This window comes from Polyergus mexicanus, unplaced genomic scaffold, assembly GCF_030449975.1.
Source record: "Polyergus mexicanus isolate NDT 795.1 unplaced genomic scaffold, iyPolMexi1.0 SCAF_7, whole genome shotgun sequence".
Lineage (NCBI taxonomy): Eukaryota > Metazoa > Arthropoda > Insecta > Hymenoptera > Formicidae > Polyergus > Polyergus mexicanus.
Window position 1 is genome coordinate 2,740,820 of NW_027223327.1, and position 19,853 is coordinate 2,760,672.

General features: G+C 33.0%; 1 protein-coding gene across 1 annotated transcript in view; it reads left to right on the forward strand.

Moving 5' to 3' along the window:
- The window catches only part of LOC138935216 (uncharacterized), a 139,497-nt gene that overhangs the window by 93,338 nt on the left and 26,306 nt on the right, over positions 1 to 19,853 (forward strand). The window lies entirely within an intron of this gene.

Below are 19,853 nucleotides of genomic sequence, written 5' to 3' on the forward strand. Positions count from 1 at the left end.
AATTTATATTAACTTTATCAAACAAAGGCAGACAAAGCTAATCTACCAAGAAAATAATTTATAATAGAATTTATAGGAAAGACTATTATCGATTTAAATTATTAAAATTTAACGGCTCCAAAATGCTTGAAATTAACACTTTGCAATTGCTTTATTTATTATTTCTATAGCGTAAAAAAAATATATCGAGAAAATAATCTTTTGGAATCTGAATCCACCAAAAATCAAAGATATCAATTAAAATGCAGTTAATTGTAACTATTGCGATTTGCAACCAAATGATTTTAATTTAAAAAACGTAATAATAAGAAGTAAAATTTAGAAAAAGAAATATTTCATCAAGATCTCTCGGTTAAAAGAAAAAGTCGTTAATGTCCTCTATTAGATGGAGGTAACAGTATTTTTAATACACGTGCTCGTGAAAATAACGGCGGTAGCTTCAGTCTAGACTAACGATAAGCGCGCTCTTAGACTGTGTCGTCATCGAGTAGCAGCTGTTTCCATTCAGCCTCGCCCTTCTTAGTTGGCGACTTCCTCTGCAGCACTTTTAATTAACGCGCGCAAGACACGCTTCCTATTTCGTCTTTCTTTGCGAACGATTCATTTACCCAATAAATTTCCGGGCAGTTTGAACCAGAAAGTATACACGTGAAATATCTGAAAATCAACGTTTTTCTTTTAAATTATGAAATCCTAATATAGGATTTAAACTGCATTCGATCTATCCGATGTACAGTATCCGATACCGAATAGAAAAATTTATTTTCGAGAAGCTAAGATATCGCTAATTAGAAAATTTCTTGTACATTACAATTATTATGAAATATTCTACAAGAATATTTTGCAAATATATCATATATATATATATATATATATATATATATATATATATAAAATAAAATTATAATTGTACTTTTGTAGAATCTTCTTATGCAGAATTTATAATTTATGCTCATTAATTACACATAGCTATTTCTTAATATATTTTTAAAAATATAAATTTATGTTTTGTTTAAAATTATGAAGCCTCCAAAATTGAAGGTCTTTCAAAAAATTTATTACATACATATATTATACATAGTATATTATATATATATATATATAAAACAAAATTATAATTGTACTTTTGTACAATGTTTTTATGCAGAATTCATAATTTATGTTCATTAATTAGATAGCTGTTTCTTAATATATTTAAAAAAAAATCTAAATTTATGTTTTGTTCAAAATTATGAAGCCTTCAAAATTGAAGGTCTGTAAAAAAATGTGTTATACACAAATGTTATGTGTATTGGAGCGTACTGAGATATCTTTCTCTGTGCTTTTACTACTTATTGAAGGCATTTCAACTACGAGAAAAGCATATAAAAGCAAGTCCATCTAGTGATAATACAAATCTTTAGATCTATTTATCTAAATTTGTCTTACGCTAACCTTGTGATATAGAAGAATCACAGTTTGTAATAATTCGCTGTTTACATTTCGAGTCGTGTATACATGTATATAAGATACGTCGAACAAGACAGTCAAATCGAAAAAAGTCTACATATATCTGAAAAGACGTTTATTTGTCCATTATTAATATTAATATAGTAAAAATACTACAAATATATATTTGTGGTATTATATTCTGCAAGATTGCCATAGGTATTAAAAACACAAATTATAGAAAAGAAATATATATATAATTTATTTGGCTAAAAGTTTTATAAATAAATATATTTTCATTTATGCAATATTTGATGTAAAGGAAAATAATTTTAATTGTCAAATTATGCTATTGCTAATTGTAATTCGTATAATATTGCACAGTATTTTGCTTCTATTGTTCAGTTAAAATACTGATAATCTTCAGCAATTTAACTCTTGAAAAATTTCATCTTCTGTCTTATACATGCGACTCGAGAAAAAAATACAGTGTATTCAGTCAGATATACATAACATTTAAAATGTCAAATTTTTAAAAGATTGGACTATAAATGATTTTGTTTTTCAAAAAGTTTTAATATCAATTATATGATACATGCAGAGAAGAATTTGTCAGAAAGGGGTATATAAATATGTATAGTGTGTTATAATGTTTTAATTTCTTAAATCCTAATTCTTTCGTATCAGAAAGGTTTGCAGATTGAAATTAAAATATTATATTGCGTTGTATGCATTTATATTGAGAGAGTAAGGTGAGACACGAAATCAAACGAAGTCTAAAACGATGACTTGTAGTCGATCGATGACTAAAAGAAATGATTAGAATTAATTGCTGTATCTTTTATTGTTTGCTCCGATATAAATTGTTATCTTTTATTGCGAGAAGACTTAACTGTCTGCGATGAAGACGAGAATACTAATAAACTTATATGTTCTTACATATAGCCCTTTCAGTATCTACATACTCATTGCAGGATTGAAAATACCATCTTGCAATAATTGACTACAATTTATAAGAACAAACAGAAAAAAGTATGTGATGTTATATTCTATATTGCATTAATAAAAATGATATTTTTAAATTTGTTTATAAAAAAATTCAAATTTTTATTAATTCAATAAAAGATTAAATGCATATGATGATTTATGAGAACAAACGATATAAATCTTCAATTCTTATTACAAGATCATTTTTCTTTCAATTATAAAATGCGTTAATTGAATTGGAAGAGAAATATTTGCATTATCATATGACATGAATGCAAATTTAATTGCTACCGAAACAAACTAATTAATTATATGCAATCTTGCATCATCACTCGAGAAACATTATTTTTAACGCGCTTAAAAAGCTATACAAATTTTCGCTAGTACTCGAGCAGTGGCCATTTTCGACAAAGGCTATTGAAACGCATTCTCAACGAGCCTTAATTGGACTCACTTGTGTCCACAGCGAATATCAATTAGACGCGATCTCCCTGTGAAAATAATTTTTTTTGCCAAATTGATATTTTACGAATAAATACTACATATCTTTAAAGAATGTGAAATCGATTTTTCTCTGGCGATTCATTTGGACGACGACCTTATTTCCCCCATATAAGTAAGTTAGCATTGAATATATCTCGTATAAAATTAGTTAGAATTTAAAATAGCAATTAATCTAAGTTTATATTATTAATATAGATCTTAAATAAATATCTAATATTATTAATATATAAATATTAGAATTAATTCGTCATCTCCGGATAAGTTTTATTTTCAATCACTTATACTACATTTATGAAGAAAAGAGTAAAAAATGAACATCGAAATTTTGATATTAAAAAGAAGGATTATTTTTCTCGTTATCTACTATCAAAGATAAGTGCAACAAAAAAATGGTGCGATTTTTAAAACGTTTTTGTATTGTATAATTTCTTCAGAGTGTCTTGTCTCATATGGCACGAGGAAATTTATCGATTTATTGGCGGGGTAGTACATTTCCGCCATCGTCTAAGAACGGATGGTGGCAATTTACAACGAATTTGAATACAATAACGATCGACGCGAATGGGCGACACGGCTGCGATAAATCCGTTCCTTCTTCCGCAAGACATCGATTTGGAGATCACCGATTGGAGCGCATCATCATGGAGATTCGTTGCGGGCAAAGGTCTTTCTTTGCATCAAATGTGCGTTTACAGACATCAGATGACCCATGAAGTCGAAGTGACCGCGATTCCGTTTCGGATTGGAAATATCGGAAGTGAGAATTTTGACAATCAGCTGTTCACCAGCAGCATCGTCGGTCATGAGGAACGCGAGATATTTGATGCTATTATCTATTTGATATCTCGTTTGTAACTGGAAAGCTACGTTTGCTCGATTAAAATTTTATCGAAACTTCGATAATTTATTTTTTTATATTTATATATTTTTTTATTATTATTATTAGATTATATAATTTTAGGCTTTTTGTTATAAAAATATATGATATATGAAAAATTACACAACATGATAAAATAAATAATTTCTTTTTCGCTGAGAAAAAATCGATTTCAAATTCAAATAAAGAATCTCTATCATTGAAAGAACTCTGAGTGTGATTTCGGGACAGTCTAATTTATGGTGTTAATTAATGACGATGGAAAATAACAATATTGCTCAAAAATATTGTTAAAGTAGCAGTAAAAATTCTTGTAAAAGATCCTTATAATAATATGTGATAAAAATATATTATAATACATTATAAAAATATGCGATACAAAATGTACAGAGCTAGAGAAAAAAACAAATTTATGAGGCCACTAACGTACGCGATGAGAATTAATAATATTGTTTAAAAAAAAAAGGAATTTTTTTAAAGCAGCGGCAAGCAAATCCTCGCTTATACTCTCTCCTTGTAATCTCTCCGCGAGACGTTTCACCCCTCCCACATTATTATATCACCGCGAGAAGGTATTTTTACATCCAACTTTCGACTCGTGCCACGCATAGGCGGCGAGACGTCAAGGCTCGTCGAGAGTCCGGGCACGTGCGCGCGCGAAAAGGGAGCGAGAGGATGACCCTCGCCGTACATAACGGACGAAGGAAAGCTCACTTTTTCGTAAGAGACCGACGAGAGAAATACACCGTCAAACGTAACACGCGTATACGAATACAGGGGGCCCCAATATACGCGTTGCCCCATCCTCCTGTTCGCCGACCCATTTGTGAAACTCGCGCGTTGCCACACCATCTTCTGCACCCGATTATTACAATACTTTACGAATTACGCTAAAAAAAAAAAAAGAAGATAGAGGATTTCTAATCGTAATATACTCGGCAGAAAGATGTTTGCAAAGAAAGACTCTTTTGCAAAAATAAAATGTAGAATAACATTTTATTTAATATTTTTTTTTTATTTTTTTTTAGAAATAAATTTTTAAATCCATCGGATGCGCGCTTGAGTAATTGCAAATCAATTTTAACGAATTTCGGAAGATTTGGAATGATTTCAGAATGATTTCAGAATGATAAGAAGTTGAGAGAATTATTTTATTGGAGAAATCGTTCTTAAAATAATTAATTCAAATAAAATAATGTGACTCAAAAATTAAAAAATTAAGATAAAAAATCGAAATTCAAAAAATTATGATAAAACTCTGTACTTTACGTATTGTTGGGAATATATTGTTTACGAATATGAAGTGAGCGACTGTAGTTTACTGATTTCCATTGTTTTCGACGCAATATATAATATTAAAATTTCCTTTATTTCACGTAATCGAAGATTATCTTCTTGACGACCGCGCACGGCGAGTGAAAGAGAAAAGGTATTTAAAAATTGTAGCGCAATTGTAGGAAGGAACGAGAAGAAACGAATTGGATTTATGAGACGACGCGACAAAGGCCTTTATATGGTTTCGAGGGAACAAGGAGTGCTCTGGAAGGCCGTATCGGTCAGAGCCCCCTGTATAAGCGGCTTTATCGGACACCAGTGCGTACAGCGATAAAACGGATATCAACGCGTGTAATTCGTTGTATGCTCTTTTTCTCGTCTTTTCTTTCACGTCGTTTATTATAAGACCGCCTCTTTTCGGAGCGATCTTTTGATGCTGGAAAAAAAAGAGGAGGCCACGACAGTTATAAATAATTTAAAAAAAAAAAAACGGCGCGACTAAAGGTATCCCTCCTGTTCCATTTCTTGCCCGCGTAAATTCACTGTACGTTAATTTTTATTTAGTCACAAACATTTTTCGTGTCATAAGAATTTAAATAGTAAAATTGCATTATTTTTTGAAAAATTGTAATTTTTTTTTTTTTAAATATATTTTTAATAAAATAATAAAATAAATATTTTTTAATATATATTAAAAAATATTAATCTTATTCGTGTTACATTAAAAGATATTCCCGGCAAATTATTTGTTACAAGTCTATTTTAAAAACTATAATTTGCGACAAAATTCGGAACGATATTTTATTTATAACCCGTGTATGTCGTATTTCAAAAAGGATTTTCAAAATCTATGTCGGATATGTGTGTTTTGTAAAAACCGGAAAATTTATTCTGAGAATAATAATTTCTCCAATAAAATAACTCTGTTAATTTATCCTTCTCTGAAATATTATTATTATTATTAATCATTATTATATATGTTATTATATATATTATATTTTATACATATATATATGTATGTATATATATATATATATATATATATATATATAATATATAATAAAAATATATATTCGCAGAATATAATATTTTTCGTACGTTGATATCGAGAGAAGAAATCAAGTGTTGGATGAAGCCAACGAGTGGGATAAATAGAGACGGTGACGATGCGTAAATAAAGGATAAACGTGTGTATGTGCATGTATTTTATCTGTATGCGTAAAAGCGAATTACGTCTGACGAAGGTCGTGAGACCGGTGGCATCGTTATAAAAGGTAAGACGGGGGCTACATACGCGATTCCAGAAAGGCGAAGCTTTGAAAAAGGCCTTTCCCCGTCGTGGGCAGAGACTTGCTCGCCCATCTAGAAGGGACCTCGTCAGTGAAAGACAAGAACACGAGGAGAGGAGAGAGTGAAGAGCTTCTATCTCCGAGCCGTGTTTAACTCGTCGGCGCAAAGTCTCGTACTAATATTGTAACAGCCTGGCGTAGTATATATTATTATTTTATTTCTCTTACTTTTTCTGCTTTAAACGCAAAAATGCGCACATTATTCTCACACATATATATATATTTATACGGGGTGTCCTGAAATTCACGACTAAAAATATTATAACAGAAAAATTTTCGAAAAATTGAATAAAAAAATTATTTGCGATTTTTTTATATTCCAAGCAATAGTTTTTCAGATATAAAGCTTGTCAATCACATTTAGACAGTCGCCTCTTTATGAATGATACATACGTCACTGAACTAGCGTATACGAACAGACGAACGGCCAGCTTTAAATTCTTACGTCACAAATATTACTGCTTGAAATAAACAAAATCATAAATAATTCTTTTATTTAATTTTTCGAGAACTTTTCGCGATAGTATTTTTTAGTCGTGAATTTTGAAATCTGTATATATACATGTGTATGTATATTTATATTATTGTGCATGCAACAAAAAAATGGAAATAGTATCAATATAAATGACAGTTACAGTGCAATATTGCTCTCTCATCGCTCCAGTTTGCATTACTTGTAACTTACGTTATTGTAAATTTTGCTCATATCGTGATTATATAAAAATTTACCGCGATAGCCAAAATGTAAAGCCGCTGCTCGAGAAAGAAATTAATTTCTCGTGTATAATAATTAAAATTGTCGATAATAAATATATTTATATTAGGCAATTTAAAGAATAGGTAATTATTTACTATAACTGATCTTACCATATGTTGTCAAGGACATAATCCTGAGTAACTTTTCCTTATAACTTAATCGGCGGTCTTTTATCATTTTTATATAGATATTTAAAGTTGAAGTTAGATTCGAAACGAAAATTTGGTTTGAGTTATATAACGTAACTTGAATCAACGTTTTAAATTACGTTTTATTTCTCAAACTTTATTTGTTAATAACTTTTTAATAAACAATGATCGACCGATTAAGTTATAAGGGAGAGTTACGCAGGATTACGTCCTTGACAACATATGTCAAAGTCAACGTCATTGGAGCTGGGTCCGTTATAGTAAATAATTACCAAAGAATATTTCATTGATAAACGAAATGGGAGAGATACATGAAATGCCATGATAGATGAAACTGTCATTCGAATTCAATGCATGGTGCGATCAAATGTCAAATCAATGAGGTACGTATATGTCTTTTTTTTTTCTTTTTTTTTTCTTTTTTATTAGTGCTATTAATAAAAATTTATCGTCATATTCCTGGCCCACGATTCTTCTCAAGTTACAGTAATTTATTAATACGTAATACAAACTCTCGAATCATACAATATACAAACATATAGGACAAGCGAGATACAGAAAGACACCAGAATTAAACGCAATGCTTATTCGATAGATGACGATTAAGTCGATATTATTCATCAGTCGATTTTCTTGGTCGCTTAAGCTAACGTCATCATTTCATAGCGGAAAGATATGGTTCAACGTAAATACAGGACAGATATAGAGAGTCGGGTTATCTGGTCTCTCGAACCTTTAAACAAAATTAATCTCATTCAAGCCACGAATCGGAATCGTACGATCCTAGTCCAAATCTCCTTGTGATTTAAGAAGTAAACCATGAGACACAACACGATTGCAGATTCAATTAAATTGCGATTATTTATTTCGCCCATAGTCCCTGATATATTATCAGGTTCAACCTGACCGATTAAATAAAAGATTAAATAAATTAATAATTTACAGCATGATAATCTTGTTAGTTAAAAATCTTGAAAAGATACCTGATCTGCTCGAATGGAAATTTTTTCGGTGGAAAAAAATAGTCTCCCAAAAATCCATCGGCTCTTATTACCCACGTGGCTTATCAGTATGTTTCGTCACAGGGCCACTTTTTTTTCAACAATGCACTATCAGCCTTAAGCAATGTTTTACCGCGATACACAGCAGTTGTGCCCAATGGCGTTATCTGTTCGGACTGTAGTAAAAAAAAAATAAAAAAAAATTTGTAAAAGACGGCGCGCAAAAACGATTCCGCGATTTATCTTCCTGCTCACGTATCAGCGAGTGATTTACGCAATCGGGGCGATTTACGCGTAGTAACGTTTGAAACCAAATAAAAAATAAAAAAAAAAGATTGAAAGAACTGACGTTTGGAAAGCGACGACGAAATCCTGAAAATATTTCCCTCATCCCGCATTTGAGGCAATCCATGCGAGGAATTGCGAAGGTTTTGTTTTAACGTATCCAACGCGCAGTCGACGTACGATTTGTATGTGTGTGTGTGTGTGTGTGTGCAGATGTCGATAGAGAGCAAAGAACCATGAATTTTCAAACGAGTGCGGACGCGAATTCGCGAGGGCTATTGAAGAAAGTCGCTGCGTCCGAAACATTGAATTAACGCGAAAGGAACATGAATGGCACGAATTTTTTTTAACGTTTCAAATGCAACCGAAAGAGCGAAAAACCGTAGCACTTTCAGACGAACTCGAATAAACCCGAATCGTATTGCATCGAATATTCGCATCAAATGTTCATTCGTAGAAATAAAAGATAATTGAATTTTAAAAATCTTGCAGAGCGCAAACATTTTATTCCAATAATATTCGAGAAAATGTTTGCTTTTTTTCTCATCGCTTTTTATCCTTCGAAATAATTTTTAACTTTTTAATATTAATCGTTGCTTCGGAGATATTGAATCGCCGGATCGGCATTTTATTTTTCATCTCCAGTGTATATCTTTTTTTTTTTTTTATCTCTCCCTTTATTCGGGCAACGAAAGCCCACCTAACAATTATCCCGCATGCGGATTGCATTCCATTCTTCGAGTCCCCGTGTCTCTTCTTCGCGAGTCAGAACGAAAAATCGAGCAAGAGAGGAAGGGGAGGCTCAAATTTCGTCCAACGAAATCATTTTTCTGTCGCCGCACACGGTGTTACGAGATCGGACGAGATGCCTATCTCTGCCTCGCGCATTAGCATCGGGCGACCTTTCCCCGTCCGCTTCCACGTTGCTAAAAAGATCACGAGACGGCGATGGATCCGCGTCGTGAGCCGATCTCGTTTGAAAGAGAGCCGACACGGTATCGATTATGGAATAAAATTGCCCCTCGCTTTCGCTTTTCACGCCAAAAGGTCGGCGACGATCGGAGCCGCGCTCTGATTTTCGCCTGTTCTCTCTTTGACACGTGTATTTCATTGACATCTGTCAAATCACCGCGAGGCAAAGTGTCCATTATCTCTCGAGATCGATCAAAATTCGAAATGTCCTACGTATAATTAATTTGTCAAGCCTGAATTTTCTTCGATATTTAATTAGTGTAAAAAAGTCCAGTCTTGAGACATTACAAATTTCAATGAGATGCAAATTCATACGAGGACCAAGTAAATGACTTGTCAGATTAATTCAATTTGCGAATCGGAAGCCGCGAGTGCGTGTATATGTGTGTCTCGCTTTTTATTTCTGTTTTCCCCGTACGAATTTTCCTGACGTCAAGCTCCTCGACAAGGTTTCCTTTTTAATTCTCGATCAAAGCCTCCTCTTTACAGTTTCGCCGTGTTTGTCATCGAGAGGAGCCTCCTTCGCTCTCCGAAGTGAATATCTACGCAAAGTTTCACAAATTACAATCACATATTCGCACAGAGTGGTCGCGGATCTTTGTAATTAGTGAAGGGAGAACTCGGAGGGGAAAGAGAGAGAAAGAGAGAAACGTATTTCGACATATTTCGACTACAAAATATAAAAGGGAGAGGGAAACCGCCCGCCTTCATATCGCCTCTTGCCTTTCATATCGACTTTTACCAATCGTAAAACCGTATCGCTCGAAACTGTCGGTCGACCATTCCGGACTATTACGATCGACAAAAAGACAGCCTTTATATTCGGCGTCCGTTGCGCTTTAAATCTCCTCCCCCCCCCCGGTCCCCTCCATCTTTAAACGACGCCACAACCGGTACTAAAAAAGACCGCAATTTGAAAGTTTTTACAAAGAAACTATCTCTCTTTATCTCTTGTCAAGTTCTCTTTGTTATACACTAAAAGCGAGTTCAGCGTATTTTAAATAATCATTAAATTAGACGTTAATTAGATATTAATCCATCTGTGTTTTTTTCTTTTTTACATAAAATTCTTTAAAAAAAAATTAAAACGATTTTATCATAAAAGTGAATATTAAAAAATTAAAATTAGAACGATTAATAATGATAATGATAATTATTATTATTAATTTATTATGAATTAAACAATAATTAAAAAATAAAATCAAACAAAAAATTTTTATAATAAATAATATTCGATATCCAAGAGAGTATATGGTATATGATTAAGTTCGAGAGGTCGAAGCTGACGGAACGGGGACGCGGTGAGCTCGTAATGTTCATCCAGCCCTCTCCGATCGAGGCGAAAGATCGCGCTTCCATAAGGAGCGATATCTCAGAGAATCGTGCTTATTGCGCTTGATGATTGTCTTGACTCATCGTTAGCGAATGTCAACGAGTGACGTTAAGAGCTCGTCGAGGAGAATGTCGGCGTCGTATGACTTTAGAGATATTTATCCGATACTATCGAAACATTGATACTTTGCGTATATTTTATATATTATATACTTTTTTTTTCCGTTATATTATTTTTCGTATCAGAAAATTTAGGAAATATAATATTAAATATCTAAAAAAAAAAAAATATCTTAATTATAAGATATATATTATCTTGAAAAATATTCTCAAAAGATATATGATATTATTTTTCATATCAGGAAACTTATAGAAAATATAATATTAAATATTTTTAAAAATGTATCTCATAATTATAAGATATTATATTATTTTTTTTAATATTCTCTTAAAAGAGAATATATATTCAATTCTATTCTTATATATGTATATGTATTTATTATTATCATAACAGAGAGACATTAATTCTTTCTGAATGATTTTTGCTTTAAATTTGCATTAATTTTTTTCCTTAATAATTACAAAAGCAACGATAATAAAATATTAATATATTTAAATTAAGTATTACATTGCAAGATATCTCCATGAATAATGCACGATATAGCTCGTTCGTAAAATCGATCATAAAACCGTCATTACGAAGTGACCCAAAACGACAAATCGTTAATCAGCTGTACGATAGCTTCTTGTATAAACTCTTCTTTAATCACTCGCCCAGCGGTGATTAACCGAAAAATTAACCGGAAACCTTCTGTATCGATTTTCGACAATGTTTATCGCCGTTGTGCAAACGAAGATAAGAATGTCTTTTCGTATCGCATATCGGAATCGACATACATATTTTTTTTAACAATTTTTTCCCTTCGTTAATTGGGAAAACATGGAACGTACTTGTGACACGCGCGCAACCGATCTAATCCGCTTTAGATTCGTCCTTGATCGCGAGGGAGCCAATAAAATACCCGCTGTTATAAATGATCGCTAGCGGCGGATTATTATACCGGAAGAAAAAAAATTGTTTATCAATTTTGCACTTTGAATCGCGAGAAAAAGACTACGCGAATAAATCGCGAAATGAAAGATTACGTAAAATTCCCGCGGCCGCTATTTAATTCTCGATATATAAAAGTCAATGCGTCGCGTAATATCTATTATTTCTTTTTCTTTTATTCTCTGATATTATTTTTATCAGGTACATTTTACAGTTTTGAACCTTCGCACGCGCGCTATACACGAGATTTTTCCGTTGTTGTTGCCGTGTCGAATTCGCCACGACTTTGTTTCGGAATCAGCTGATCAGTGTCAGTCGAAATGTGAAATAATACACACTATTCTCAATTAAAAAAAAAAAAAAAAAAAAAAAAAAAACCAGATAATATACAGTATACATAAATCTTATCGAAAGTCGTAATAATCTTTTTCCTCAATAAATACACACACGATTCTGCGATTTTTAATTTTTCTCGCGAAGAAATTTTAGTAAATTAAAAGACCTTCTGGAATTAATTTGACGTAAACTGGAGAGCAGGATCTCGAGTTATCGCTTAATTTATAGGTTTAATATAAAAATTGCAAAAAATTATTTGACCAATTTTCCCGTTTAAAAGAAAATATCGTATAATCTTTTTTATTTAGAGGACTGTAGTTATATCGAACGCTAGTCGCGTCTGTTACGAGATCGCGTTATGTGATCGTTCCTCGTCATTCCTATCGTGACCATCGTGTTATAGGCCAGAATTGGAAACGTGGCTGTGAAGAGGAGCGAGCCCGTCGTCTCGCGGAGAGCCGGAGGAATGCGCGTCGGACATGTACGCGTCCCGTTCTTTTCGTCCGGTCCGGCGAGACCATAAGGGCCCGCGTCTCTCTCCCAGACAAAGCGGACAAAGGCCCAGTTCTGGGCACGCCTCTGGAACGATGGTCTCGCAAGAAGCCCAGCCGCCGCCGTATATAAGGACTGCGCGAAATGATATATACGTGTATATTGCGAGTATACATGTATATGTATGCGTGCGTGCCTCTACCTCCGTCCATGAAATACTTTCACTGGTTTCACGGCCAGCAGACACGTTTACACGATGCTAATAATACACTTCACGGTACCGTGGTACCATTTACTTCGCTGCCTCGCGGTCGTGCGGATCGAGCAAGAAAGATACGCAGAGAGAGAGAGAGAGAGAGAGAGAGAGAAAGGGAGCTTGAGATCCGAGCTAGTCCTTCGTCCTCTGTCCACCTTGCAATGTATCGTCGACGATCGGTCGACGAACCTGGCGAAACGTCATCGGCCGCGTCGATCGCAACCTTGACGTTTCGACAGATGGAATATTAAGGATTCGCTTGTGTATGTAACATTCCGCTCTTTCTCTCTCTGTCTCTCTCGCGATCAAGGACAAATCTGATGCGATTGGTACCCATCGCGAGCGCAGATGTGTAACAGGAAGGAATTCCTCGGAAAATATCGATTGTTTGTCACCGATTACTCCACGTGCTGTCAGATTTAGGTGCGAGAAGAAATCGGAGGATCCTGTATTCGCGCGACATTGTCCTTGACCTTTATATTCGAGAGGACATCCGCAAAATTCCGCAGAATTTCCGATTGAAATGTCAGCGCTCTCTCTCTCTCTCTCTCTCTCTCTCTCTCTCTCTCTCTCTCTCTCTCTCTCTCTCGCGTCTCTTCGTCTTTCTTCCGACCACGGAGTAATTGGCGCATGCAACGAGGAAGAGGAGAGTGTCTACTATTGTTGTCTCACCAGCAGGATGCGTCGACGACACGTTTCTGCCGCGCATCCGCCGGAAGAAGCTCCTCTTCGCCTTCGATGAACATTCTCATCGACGAAAATTTTAATTGTCGGGAAAATTAATAAATCGAATCGCATATATACGAATTTATAATGTCTCTTAGATACCTCGAGAATATATTCCACGCCTTAAGACATTGCAAATGTATTAATTTGGAATAGAAAAATTTTTTTTATCGCTATATAATATTAATAATAATCTTATAAAAATTTTGCCAACCATATAAAAATTCGATTATAAATTATAATAATTTTAAATATTAAAATGTAGTAAAATACGAGTAGTAAATAAAAGAGTTATCTTTCTAGTCAAGTTAATCACAATTATAATAAATGTACAATAAATACGTTTTCGACATTTGCTTTACTATTTATTAATTTAAGTGGCTTAAAAGTTTAAGTAAAATAATATTCCACAAATTAAATCTTTTTATGAATTATATAAATTTAAATTTAATCAAATTTAATAATTTTATTATTTATTTAATTACTATATAAACATGTAATTGGCAGCAAAAATAACTATAGATTATAGCGATTTTTTTTTTTTTTTTTTTTTTTTTTTTTTTTGTCAGCGTAGTTTCGATATAGAAAAAGTCATTATACGCAATTAAAAAATCTCTGGCACGTTCCGTTGCTCGTTGATATTACCAAGTTCGCAACTCGACATGATTTGAACTTTCGTGTACGATTGAAGAGAGAGTTTGTAATAGACGTAGGAACAAGGCGTCGTTTAAAGTTCGCGAGCGGCTTCTCGCAACACGTTGCAACGTCGAAAGTCGATTAAAGGATGTGCCTTAGGAGCGAAGGAGCGTCTTCGTCATTTCTCCCGCAATTTCGAAATCCGCGCGATGCAACCCGAGAGAATCGCTATTCCTCGCGACGGCGTGAGATTCGACCGAATAAAGGGCTTCTTTGTTCACCATTTGTGACGCAAAGAATTTTCAGATGGATCTGGTTCAAATCTCTCTTAATCTGGTTTATCCTCATTGCGAAAAATCAAATCCCCCCCCCCCCCAAACGTATAATATATGATGAGAATTTATAGCTTTATATTTTCTTTCTCTATATAATTTATTGTTCCTGCTAAATATCGGGAAATTGATATTTAAAAAAATGAAGTATTGACTCTTAACATTATATTTAATATATATCCGCATTTGCGGAAAATATTTTTAACGAAAATCGAAGAGCAAAGATAAATATAAATTTAATTGCTATTTAATAGCTCAAACATATTGCAAATTGATTTTAAAAATTATTATTGATATTAACATTAAATTTTTGTAAATGCATTAATGCGGAATATTATAAGAATAAATGATTAGAAAAATAAAAAAAAATCATAATATCAGTTTGACATCATTCCCAGGATTAAATACTATCGAAATCTCCTAGTTTCAAATTTATTGGTTGCGAAATAAATTTTTTTTTTAAATAATCAAAAGCGCTCCAAAATTTATATCGCTACGCTTAAGTAAGCTATGTTAATATAATTAAATTCAATTTCGATATTAAAATGTTTCCCGAATTATTTTCTCTCGAGATATATTAATGCCGAATTTATTGATTCTCGTTTAGTTTAATTTTTAATTCAGTTAATTATTTTTTTAATTTTGATCTTAAGATGTTTCCTGAATTAATTTTTTTTTTTTTTTTTTATGTCACTTAACCGACTTTAATTTTCATGGAATAAGTTTACGATTACTTTTTAAATAAATAAATAATTTAATACACTCACCAATATGATGCACAAGGACTGGGTTGTAAAATACGTCATCGATCTATAAAAATACAAATATATTCAAGTTACATAAGACAATTGCATATATAAAGTGATTAATATGTCGAAAAATGATTGTTGCGCACAATTAAATTTTTACTCATCTCTTTAAACAAATTAATTTAATTTAAAAAATTTGACAAAATTTTTGAAAAAATTGATTTGAAATATAAACTTGTACAAAATATGATTAAAATAATTTAATACTTACATAAATAATCTAAAAAAATTTTTAATCTCAAACACGATGTTTGAGAAATTTTATATAAAATTGATTACATACATATATATAAATATTTCATAATAAGATATGTAGAATATTTTATACGCATCATATTATACAATGATGTAAAATAAATTATTATCGGGGAAAAAACGAGCAATTAAAAAACTATTTTACAAATGACAAATAATAAATTAAGATTAAAATTGATACACACGTTACTTACTTAGTTACTCCGACGTTATTTAAGCTTTACCGGGCTCTTTCTTTTCCTCTTGTTTGCTCTTTATTGTTTCTCCATAAAACTCACGTGATACTCGCTCGCGAAAACTCGATTAATTACGATTTGCACGCGCACTAATCGCTATCAAAATACGATTGTCTGGCATTTTATATGGCATTCTCGAAATTAAAATCGCATGTGATGCCTACTTTATTCTATAGTGCGACGAAAAAATAAAAATCGCGATTATACGAAGCTACGATATTCTTGACACCGGAAAATCGCCTGGCTAAAATCATATAGCTAAAGGAATCATATAGACGCGCATTTAAAACGAGAATAATCCCAATATTTTTTAATACTTGTTCGAACAGTATCGCGAGGAAATAATACGCGACAGCACGATGTATATAAACATAAACAATAGCGGGCCATACGTCACATAGTTCGGCGCTTGTTTTCGCGACGAGCGCTCTGTCATTTATACATATGTAGTCTGTAGTCACCTTGTCATTCTCGCGACGAGGCTCAAGGAGGTAACAACGCGGATCCGTATGTGTCGTCGTCTTACTCTTCTCGAAGGATTATAATATCACGACGAGTATAAAAAGATACCTCAATCTCGATTTCATTTATAATGCATGCGTGCTATTAATATTATTCGCCAGCAACAGAGATTATTCGATCGCGCGTTCTCGTAGCCTCGTACAATCGTGATATTTTCGCATTCTTCTCAACCGCAACATAAAATGAAATACGCGATCAACATCGAGAGTGTTATGCAAAGTGCCGGGAAATGATCACATTCTTGGCGATTGACGCGCGATTGAAATTAACCGTGTTTTCTCGCAAGTAAATACCATAGGAGTGATCATGAATAATCAACGAAAAATAAACAAGAAAAAAATGGAAGAGGCATCGGATAACGGCAGAGATACCGCGACGTGAGTCGTTTATTATTTGTAAAAAGTTAGCCTTTATCTCCGCAACAGCAATTTTTTTTTCATTATTGTGTAATGGAATAACATATAAAATATTATAGGGATCTTATTTTGAAAAATATTTAGAAAAATATTACACACACACACACACACACACACACACACACACACACACACACACACACACACACACACACACATATATATATATATATATATATATGTAATTTTTTAATTTTTCATTCCACACTTTATAAATCGTTTTATATTATTTATTGTTTATTGTTATAATAATTTATATGCTTAAAAGCAAATGTATGTTTTTATATCGATTTAAAATTTGTTAATTAATTATATATTGTAATTTAACTTGGAAAAAGCTTTTAGCTGTTTTATACGTAGTATTAACTTTGGTTTTACACTGATTACGAGTAGAACAAGGGCTACGTATTATAATAATAAAAGAAATTCATGAGACAAATTGAATTTGCAATGTCTAGTACACAACGTAAATAATATGTAAGACTCTCGCGCCGTCAAAGGCAGAGATAGGAACGCCCATTATTGTACAAGATGAAGATACTCCAGCGACATCATCTGTGTAAAACCGATCGTCGAATTGGCAAAACGCCCGTTCGAAAAACAGAGAGTGATTCGGATAGAAATCTTGGCTGAGGTTTTTCTCACCAATAATACAGAAGTGATTCCATGCGTTTAATCCGAAGAAAGACGGAGCAGAATTAAAATTGTTCTATTGCAAAATTTGTGGTGAAAAATTCTTTTTAATTAATTAATAAGGAAAAAAAAAAGATATTGGCTTTGGAAATTGAATTCGGCCCGGCTGATTTCGAATAACATTAGATTGCCAATAATAATATCGGCCGGCTATCTATCTTTGACAGCGACGGTCTTGCACATCATTTATATTGTGCAATAAGAATTGCTATTACAAAATTATTTCTAACTCAATCTTATTAATAGTGCCAGAGAAAATTCCACTTTGAATTCTTACATTTCTAAAATATTTGCAAAAAAAAAAAAAATACGCTATGAAAAGAGAGCGAATAAAATTTTGAAGAAGAAAGAAGAATCTCTAATAATTAAATAATAAATCTTTAGGATTTAAATTAATTAATTCTAAATTTAAATTCATTTTAAATCTTTAAGGCTTCATTTTTTTCTTTTTTTTAATCTAATTAAATTAGTAGATCGAGTTATTGCAGAGACACGAATTTTGCCGATCTCAATTTCTTTTCACGGCTCTTTCTGATCTCGCGCAAACTCTTCGTCGTAGCTTCACCCTGTCCGCCTCGGTTCGCGAATTTCTCAAAATATATCCGCTCCTTTCCCCTTTGTCGGTCTCGCCGACGCGATTATATCCCGCCCCCTCTCTCTGCTCTGATCTGCTCGCTCGAGGGGGCAAGCGCATTCGTGATTTCACGCCGATGGACATGCTAACGAGCTTTAAGATATTCACCGACACGTGCTCTCGGCTAGTTTGCTCATTAAATTAGGTAACAACGAATACACCCGATGCACTTGTATGCGCGTTCCCTTCGAGCTTCTCTCTCTCTCTCTCTCTCTCTCTCTCTCTCCATTCCTCTCTCCCTCTCTTCCATCCTCCCACCTCATACATCTCATATAGTGGGGTGCCAAGGATGTGTGTACAAGCCAAGGCGTACGGTAAGGTATACCAGACAAGGTCACGGCTACCAAGTGCTAGTTTCTCTCTCTCTTTCTCCTCCGTTCGTATTCCTTTCTTCTTCCTCCTTCCTATCTTTTCCTCTATCCTTACCATTTTGTTTTTCTCTTTCTCTTTTTCTCTCTCTCTCAGTTTCTCTGTCTCTCTCCCTCTCCTCTCTCTCTCTCTCTCTCTCTCTCTCTCTCTCTCTCTCTCTCTCTCTCTCTCTTTCTTTCTGTCGTGGCAGCCATCTTGGGGAATGTATAGTCATCGAACGCATCTGGAATAACAATATAAATTATTATCTCCGCTGTACCTCTCACCTTCCACGTCACCCCTTCGTTCTCCCTCCTGCACAATCTGCATGCCGAGTCCGATGTATGGCATTATATTGCGCGAGGAAAATAGAAGCGTTCTCATCGACACGTTCAAATCGTTCTTCTTTCGTTCGCTTCTCCATTTCGCGATTTTTCTTCGTCCCTTCGTTCCTTGTCGATCTTCCTTTCTCGGTGTCTTCCTTGTCACGTACATCCGTCCATCTCTTCGTCAATCACGAGTCGCGATTCAGATAATAATATAAGTTTGATCAAGAACTTTCCCAAGAGTTATGTGAAGTAACCGAGAACAATCACCACTTCCCTCATTTATATGGATTCTTTTGTCAATTTGGAAAGAAATTTATATCGTAATCCTACAAAAAAAAAAAAAAAAAAAATTAATGCTTATTTATGATAGACAATCATCATTAATTATTTTTAAATCATTTTTAATCTTTAAATCATAAAAGCGCAAATAATGATATCTACTGATTCAGAGTCAATCTTTCTTTTTAATTCAAATTTGAGAATCTTCTTTTTATGTTTTTTTCTTTAATATTATAATTTAATCTTTGTGATGTATGAAACGTCTTAAATATAAAAATTGATAATTTAATAAATAAATAAATGTAGGAAAAATTATAATTCTTACTTATAATGATATATATATATTTATAATTTATATATATATATATATATATAATCTTAAAATCATAAATCACAAAATTAATAATTTAAAAAATCATAAATCAAATTTAATAATTTAAAAAATCATAAATCAAATTTAATAATTTAATTAAATTAATTAGCTGTATATATATTTCTTTCTACGCACGTTTTAAGAGTAGCTGAAAAATATTTCAATTGTTTAATTATAAGACAAGCATAAGTACTCTGCGTTGATACCACTGCTT